We start from the raw sequence: 8,393 nt of genomic DNA on the forward strand, positions 1-8,393 counted from the left end.
ATTAAATTGTGATTTTTCGTTGATAACTGTCGAAACGTTTTGTCTCGTTACTTGATCTTTGAATGTTTGTATTTTTGCGATTTTTGGCGTATGCGATCTTGAAGCATATATAAACAAGTTTGACGGTTGGATCATTGAAATTAGTTTTGTAGAATGTGTATCCCATCAAAACGATAGATTCACTAACACTTAGAATTTATTTATACTTTCATTAAGTATAACATAAGATTTTGTGGTATCCACTAGTGTAAATATTTTAAATTGAAGATCGAATTCATTTATTGTGTTCATATAGGGTCAAGGAGTGTAGCTGTAAAAAATCATCTAAATTGGAGTTAAAATAACCGTTAAATAGTGATTTTTCGTTTATAACCGTCGAAAATTTTTGTCCCGTTACTTGATCTCTGAATGTTTGTTTTTTGCCATTTTTAGCGTATGTGATGTGGAAGCATATATAAACAAGTTTGATGGTTGGATCGTTGAAATTAGTTTCGTAGAATGCGTATCCTATCAAAACGATAGATTCACTAACACTTATAATTTATTTATACTTTCATTAAATATAACATAAGATTTTGTGGTATCCACTAGTGTAAATATTTTAAATTGAAGATCGAATTCATTCATTGTATTCATATAGGGTTAAGGAGTGTAGCTGTAAAAAATCATCAAAATTGGAGTTAAAATAACCGTTAAATCGTGATTTTTCGTTTATAATCGTCGAAAAGTTTTGTCCCCTTGCTTGATCTTTGAATGTTTGTTTTTTGCCATTTTTGGCGTATGCGATCTTGAAGCATATACAAACAAGTTTGTCAGTTGGATCGTTGAAGTTAGTTTTGTAATATGCGTATCCCATCAAAACGATAGATTCACGAATACTTAGAGTTTATTTATACTTTTGTTAAGTATAACATAAGAGTTTGCGGTATCCACTAGTGTAAATATTTTAAATTGAAGATCGAATTCATTCATTGTATTCATATAGGATCAAGGAGTGTAGCTATAAAAAATAATCAAAATCGGAGTTAAAATAACCGTTAAATCGTGATTTTTTGTTTATAACCGTCGAAAAGTTTTGTCCCGTTACTTGATCTTTGAATGTTTTTTTTTTGCGATTTTTGGAGTATACGATCTTGAAGCATATATAAACAATTTTGACGGTTGGATCGTAGAAATTAGTTTCGAAGGATGCGTATCCCATCAAAACGATAGATTCACTAACACTTAGAGTTTATTTATACTTTCATTAAGTATAACATAAGATTTTGTGGTATGCACTTCTGTAAATATTTTAAATTGACGAACAAATTAGTTCATTATATTCATATAGGATGAAAGAGTGTAGCTGTAAAAAATCATCAAAATCGGAGTTAAAATAACTGTTAAATCGTGATTTTTCGTTTATAACTGTTGAAAAGTTTTGTACTATGACTTGATCTCTAAATGTTTGTTTTTTGCGATTTTTGGTGTATGTGATCTCGAAGCATATACAAACAAGTTTGACAGTTGGATCGTTGAAATTAGTTTCGTAATATGCGTATCCCATCAAAACGATAGATTCACTAACACTTAGAGTTTATTTATACTTTCATTGAGTATAACATAAGATTTTGTGGTATCCACTAGTGTAAATATTTTAAATTGAAGATTGAAATCATTTATTGTATTCATATAGGATCAATAAGTATAGCTATAAAAAATAATCAAAATCAGAGTTAAAATATATTAATTATTTTATGTATTTTAAGTATTAATTAGACTGTTTCAATTAGAATGTGATGATATTTTATAATAAAATTATATTTCTGTTTTTTTATTAAGTATTTTATTTATTAAAATCTTAAAATGTTGGTGTCGGTTTTAAGCGACGCTATCATCTTTTAATTCGACGCGAGTTTCATTGAACCGACGCTATGTGAATTTTAAAAAGTGTGTCAGAAGTTAGTGTTAGTTTAGACCGACACCAACATTAATTTGAACCGACGTTGTGATTTCCAATAAAGAATGTCAGACTTCACGTGACTCTCTCTCTTACACACGCATCAGTGTCACATCATTTTTTATTTTCTTTCTCTTTGCTCGGTTCCTCACATGGGTTCTTTATCTCTCTCTGACACACATGCCTCATTTCTTTCACATTTTTTTTTAACTGGTTCTTCTTTACCCTTCTCTTTTCCGTCTCCATAATGTCTCTCTCTGCACCCACCCACTCAAGCTTTTTTCATCATTCTCTCTCTCATTCCTATTCTCTCTCTTTTTCCTCGACTTCTCCATTTCCCATCCCTCCATCTTCTTCTCTTTTGGGCAGGATATTTCCCCCCCATTTTTTAAACGAAAAAGGGGATATCAGTCTCCCTATTTCAAGAGGCTCACCTCCCTCATTTATCTCTCCCTTCTTCCAAGACACCCTAAAACTACAGCTCATCTCTCCACATTTTCTCAAACCCTAACCTCATTTTCTGCAAAACCAAACCTTAATCTTCCATCATCAACCTATAAGACCTTGCAACCATGGATTTATTGCATCACCAGAAGGGTAGCAACACTGATCTTGGTGCCGACACACTCAGGTAAACTTCTCACCCTCCCTTGCCGATTCATGCACTCAGGTTCACGGATTCAAATATACCATACAAGAAAAAAAATCTTCAACTCCTCATGCTTGTGTTGTTTCTTTTGCAGGGACCCGAGATTTGTACAAAAAAAAAAAAAAAGACGATGCAACCACTGGTACAGCCCCAAATCGCATCTCAAGGAAAAACCACCAGAGAATTGTCTCCATTCTAGATCCGTCATTTAAAGGTATAACAACAAAATCTATTCTAATTGGATGATTTCACGATGAAAAGGTAGGAAGAATAAGTGGAACTCTTGATGTATTTATAACCTTCCATGTAGCTATTAATATGTGAATGCTAAGCAGTCTAATGCTCTATAATTTCCACTGAGCTCTTCTTTTATGTTCTTGTTCAGTAAGATCAACAGTTCGAAAATCCATATAAAAATTCATGCATGTTCATTTTGGATCTGAAGAGCAAGGACACTGGAAATTTCAGATCCATAATTTTTGAAAGGTATAAAACTTGAATTTAATCTATAGAGATTAGAGCCCTAATGTTGAAGTAGTAAAGTATTGGAGCACTGATCTGATGGTAAGCATGGTTGCATGGAGCTACTAGTATTATATATGGCAGCATGGAGCTACAGAATCTGTGGTCTTCGACAAAGGCAAGCACAGGAACACATCATGGCAACTGCTAGTATTATACGCAAGCATGGAGCTCTGATTAGTATTATATGTAATTGTTAGTTTTTTTTATCTTCATCTTGTAACCGGTTCTCTAATAGCTTTGTACTTACTTGTTTATATGAAATAGAATGCATTTAACAAGAAATTCTACACCCAAAGACCTAAGTTGAATTCTTGAATAAATTAGTTGAAAATTTATTATTTTGGTTATATAATTTTTTTTAGGTACATTAATTGAAAACGAATGCAGAGACAGATTTCCAGATATTATTATTATTATTATTAACAAAGGTGGTGTCGGTTAAAACCGTTACTAGTTTGCATATTTTATTTATTTAATTGTTATCTAACGTCGGTTAAGGGATATTTTATTTGTTTAATTTTATCACGATGTTGGTTAAAACCGACAGTAGGTTAAATATTTTATAGTTGAATTACTAGTACACGTCGCTTTAAATCGACGTAATGTTGAAGTGTGTGTCGCTTTAAACTGACGCAATGTTGAAGTATACGTCGCTTTAAATCGACGTCAACATTAGTGTCGCTTTTAACTGACGTTGTGTAGTGGCGAATTAAGCGAACAAACCGACATTGAAGCCCTTTCATGACGGTAGCATTAGTGTCGCTATTATAATCCGACATTACATTGTTTTATGTTGGATTTTTGCCATATTTCCGACAAAAATTGGATTTCTTGTCGCTTTTTGCTTCGCCGGTGATAGCCTATATTGTAGTAGTGATAGTAATTTTTACAAAAGTATTTTTCAGATTCGTAGTTTTGTAAAACCTCAATTGTAACTCCGATTTTGATTATGTTTGTGCTTACGCATTCGTACTATCAAATACTTCAATAATACAGTAAAATAATAGCTCATACATGTCACGAAATGACGATCAAGGAAAGTCAACAATCTCACATTTAGAGGCATTTTTGTTATTCTATTTTTAAAATTAATAAAATCGTAAAATTAAGGACGGGGTATCACACTCTCTCTTTCATTTCTCCCTCACTTTGCACACTCTCTTTCCCTCAAACTCTCCTTCCCTCTACTCTTTAATTGTTTATTCTCTATGAAAACACATAGAAACCTGCAAAAACCACCACCAATTCTCCTCGTTTATTTGTCCTTCCCAAAACCCAGAAATAAATACCATGAGTTTGAAACCAAGCTCGAGGCCTTACACCACACAGTGGCTTCTGCACTGTTCAGAGCAAGTCCATACCTAAAAAAATGTGTCAGCACCCAGTCTATTTAATCCACTCAATAAACAGTGATAAACCCTAATGAATAGTAATAGACCAAATGTATCTTCCACCGCTAAAACTAAATAGCCAGTAAATTTTATTAAAATATTATTAATTTTTATTATAAATAATAAAAATTAATCCCCCTCTCCCTCACAATCTTCAACCTCACCTTAATCCCTTTCTGACTCACCTGATTTCCACAATCCAATCCACACCCACAACCCAACCTACACTCCGAAACGACGCCGTCAAACCCACCAAACTTTGAACACTGACAACGACCACCCTCTTCCCCACACGTCTCGCAATCACACCCAGCTGTGCCCTTCCCCGACTCATCCACCCAATGCACCGTTTCAACACCGATTTCACCAGCCGAGTTCGGTCCCTGCGCCAAGCAACCGGAGCCCCAAGATTGGCGGAGTGGAAATCTAGAAGAGGAATGAGGGATTTGAGATGGGGTGTAGATGAAGAAGGCGTACGGGTGTCTATCAACGAAGTTATGGAATAGGATCAGATGGGGTTCCAGGGATCGGGAGATGTCGGAGGCACAACGGAGAGTGATTGAGGTAGAGATTGTGCGGAGGGTGGTGCAGGTGAGAAAGATGATGGCGAGTTCTTGTGGAGTTAGCCATGACGTCAGATGGGCCATCCCATGGGTTTGTCGATTCTGGGCCGGCGTATGGCCTGGCTTGGGCTGGGTGCTAACCTATTAGGCTGGGGTGGAATTGCTCTCACTGTCTTCCCCAACAAAATCTCGGTGAGTTCTCGATGACTCTAACTAAGGTAAACCTCGAAAATTGATGCCAATCATCTTATATGGTTGTTCTGTGTAAGATTATAGTTTTACATGTGAGAAATGATGGGGTTTTGGTGTAGATCGACTTAAGGGACAACCCTTCCTAGTTTTCCGATGTTTCACCATGGATTCCAGGCCATTTTTAGGTCATCTTCGGCCACTATTTGACCCCATTTTGTTACTTCTCCTCATTTTCAGTTTAAATCCATATATTGCATGCTAAATATGGTTGTGAATCGAGCTTGGGACGAGCTTTGGAAATTTGCCCATAAACTGGCCGATTCACAGGTCTTGCCAAACGAGTATGCATGTCCGGATTGCATGTTTGATATACATTCTAACTTGAATGCTACAAGTAAAATACGCATTAGGAAAACCTAACATTCAAAGTTGCATGTGTAATTTATAAGTAATTAGTAAACTACATATGCTCGTTAAGGTGACAGTGGAACACTAGTGTTCTTTCATCATTGTTTTCTAAAATTGCTTTCTTTCAAATTGGTTTCTTTAAGTGTTTTTATTAAAATTAATTTTAGTTATTTCAAAATTCAAAATCAATATTTTTTCAAACTTTGTTTTCAAATAATTAATTAAGATTTAATTTTTACATAAATTATTCATTTAATTCCTGTCGATAACGACCTTGCTAGAGTCAACTATAGTACGATTATCTTGTAATTTTCCAAGTATTTTTAAGTGTTTGTTATCTATACTTTTGCAGGTGGTAAAAATGCTATCAACAAGACACCCAAAGACCTTCAAGTGGCTATAAGAGGGGAATTTACAATTTGCAATACCATTTTTCAAAGGGGTTTTTTTTTAAAGAAGAAAAGTAGGTAAACATTTAATCAAGTAAACTGCTGTGTAGAAACAATCCTCCCATAAATGAATAGGAAGATGAGCTTGAAATTGTAAAGCCCCAGTGACTTCAAGGATATGGTAGTGTTTGCACTCGACTACCCCATTTTGTTAGATTATGGACACAAGTATGTTAGTAAATGGTCCCTTGTGCTAGTGAAAAATCTTTCAACAAAATGAACTCTCACCCATTGTCCACACGGATGTTTTGGATAGTAGTATTAAAATGGGTACGGACCACAGAAGAAAAGAATTTAAGAGGAAAACCCAAGTGAAATGGGAATAATCATCCACTATAGTAAAAAAAGAGCGTGCCCTTGAAATGGTAGGAATTTTGTGAGGACCTGAAATGTCACAATGAATAAGGGAAAATGATCTTGAAGTTGGGATGAACTAATGGGTAAAGGAAGTTTGTTTAGCCAAATTACAAGCATCACACACCATTATAGTGCATAGAACAATTTAACAATGATCTTTAATGATGACTTGGCTAAAAATTGCAAACAGGTAGAAGAAAAGTGTCCTAAATCACGGTGCCACAAAATCAGTAAATGAAACTGCTAGGTGACAGGTTGGGAGGGGGATGGAAGGTGCTTGGTCAGATGCTAACGCCATGAGATAATAAAGTCCACTACTTTCTTTGCCCAACAAAATCGTCGCCCTCGTAGCCAAGTCTTGCAAAATACATCAATGAGGAAAAAAAAGTCATTGAACATTGTAATCCTTTTGTAAGCCGACTCACAGACATAAGATTAAGTTGAAAGGTAGGTGATGAGTTGATATTATAATATATATTTTACCCTACTCTTAGTATTAATTTATTGGTTATTTTGACGAAGTTTTGATACTTTTTAATTTATATTTCTAATGTAGGACATGCAACTTCCTCTTGAGCAAAATGTGACCAAATAGATGAATCTTGAAGTAATTCCAATTGGAGGATGTTTGTGAGTCTCTTAGCTTGTTCGTATCGAATTTTTAGATTTTTCTACCAAGCTGATAATTTATGGCGATGAAATAAAGGAGCAACGCGTAGTGTTGTCAAACTGACGTTTTGGGCTTATTTGGGCTTTTTGGCATTCAATATGATGTCTTTTGGGTATGAGACCTTCTGAAATTATGTTCGGCACATCTCAAGCTTTAATTTAAGTCATTTTGGAGCAGATTTCGAGCATTGAAGGTTCATAAACGTGGCTGATATGTGGCTGGGCAGATTTCCCATATTTGATTAGGATTATGTTTCCTAGTTTCTCTTAAGTTATTTTGTTTCCTACTTTTTGGAAGAACTTTTCTAGGGAGATAGTAGGTAAGGAGAGACATATGAACTGTGCATTTAAATTCAGTGGTTGAATCTTTCATATCTGCCCTTCTGTCTGAATGAATCTTTGTGACACACCTTAACCTAGATATTCAAATAACACCTGGATGGCACGTGCTGGCCGACACTCGAGAGTGACGAAAGCCATAAATATGTGGATATGCAAGAACATAAAGAAATAGGCTTTTTAGCCAAAATGGTCCCTGAGATTTTCATAACACATAACTTTGGTCCCTGAGATTTAAAATCAATAAAAGTGGTCCCTACGATTGTCCACGATCCATTATTTTAGTTCTTCCATTAAAAAACTCTGTTAAGTGGTCCCTGAGCTTTTTAACGGAAGGGCCAAAATGATGGATGGTGGACAATCTCAGGGACCAAAGTTATGTGTTATGCAAATCTCAGGGACCAAAATTATGTGTTATACAAATCTCAGGGACCAAAGTTATGTGTTATACCCTTAACTTAACGGAGTTTTTTAACAGAAGGACCTAAATAATGGATGGTCGACAATCTGATGGACCACTTCTATTGATTTTAAATCTCAGGGACCAAAGTTATGTGTTATGCAAATCTTAAGGACCATTTGACTAAAAAGCCTAAAGAAATATGTAATCTAAAGTCACACAACAAACAACAATCATCATGAATACAAAAACGCTAAAGAAATAATAATAATAATCTGAGTTAATCATAAGCGAAACAGGATGTCCAATAGTCACAATCTGAAGGAAAAGATGCACGTATATGTCCAGAGCATACCATTAAACGAGAGTACTAGTAAAATGAATGACATTAAGTTAAATTTATTCATAAAGAAGCCATATGCAAGCGGAAGAACGCAAGTTCACTAGTAAGGAAATGCCTCGAAGCTCGGGTCATATTCCTTGTCACTAGATCCTGAAGGGGACGCAAAAAT

At 35.1% G+C, this 8,393-nt stretch overlaps 2 long non-coding RNA genes across 2 annotated transcripts; both read left to right on the top strand.

Moving 5' to 3' along the window:
- The first annotated feature begins 2,204 nt into the window (after nucleotides 1–2,204).
- LOC148693130 (uncharacterized) lies at nucleotides 2,205–3,395 on the top strand. The gene is made up of 3 exons (XR_015953668.1): nucleotides 2,205–2,570; nucleotides 2,683–2,802; nucleotides 2,974–3,395. It is a non-coding gene; the product is annotated as an uncharacterized LOC148693130 (long non-coding RNA).
- A 1,269-nt stretch (nucleotides 3,396–4,664) lies between these two features.
- LOC148693131 (uncharacterized) lies at nucleotides 4,665–7,516 on the top strand. Its single transcript, XR_015953029.1, has 2 exons — nucleotides 4,665–5,285; nucleotides 6,020–7,516. It is a non-coding gene; the product is annotated as an uncharacterized LOC148693131 (long non-coding RNA).
- Nucleotides 7,517–8,393: the final 877 nt, after the last annotated feature.

Source organism: Pyrus communis, chromosome 11 (genome assembly GCF_041283825.1).
Source record: "Pyrus communis isolate YQ-2024b chromosome 11, ASM4128382v1, whole genome shotgun sequence".
In the NCBI taxonomy this organism is placed as follows: domain Eukaryota; kingdom Viridiplantae; phylum Streptophyta; class Magnoliopsida; order Rosales; family Rosaceae; genus Pyrus; species Pyrus communis.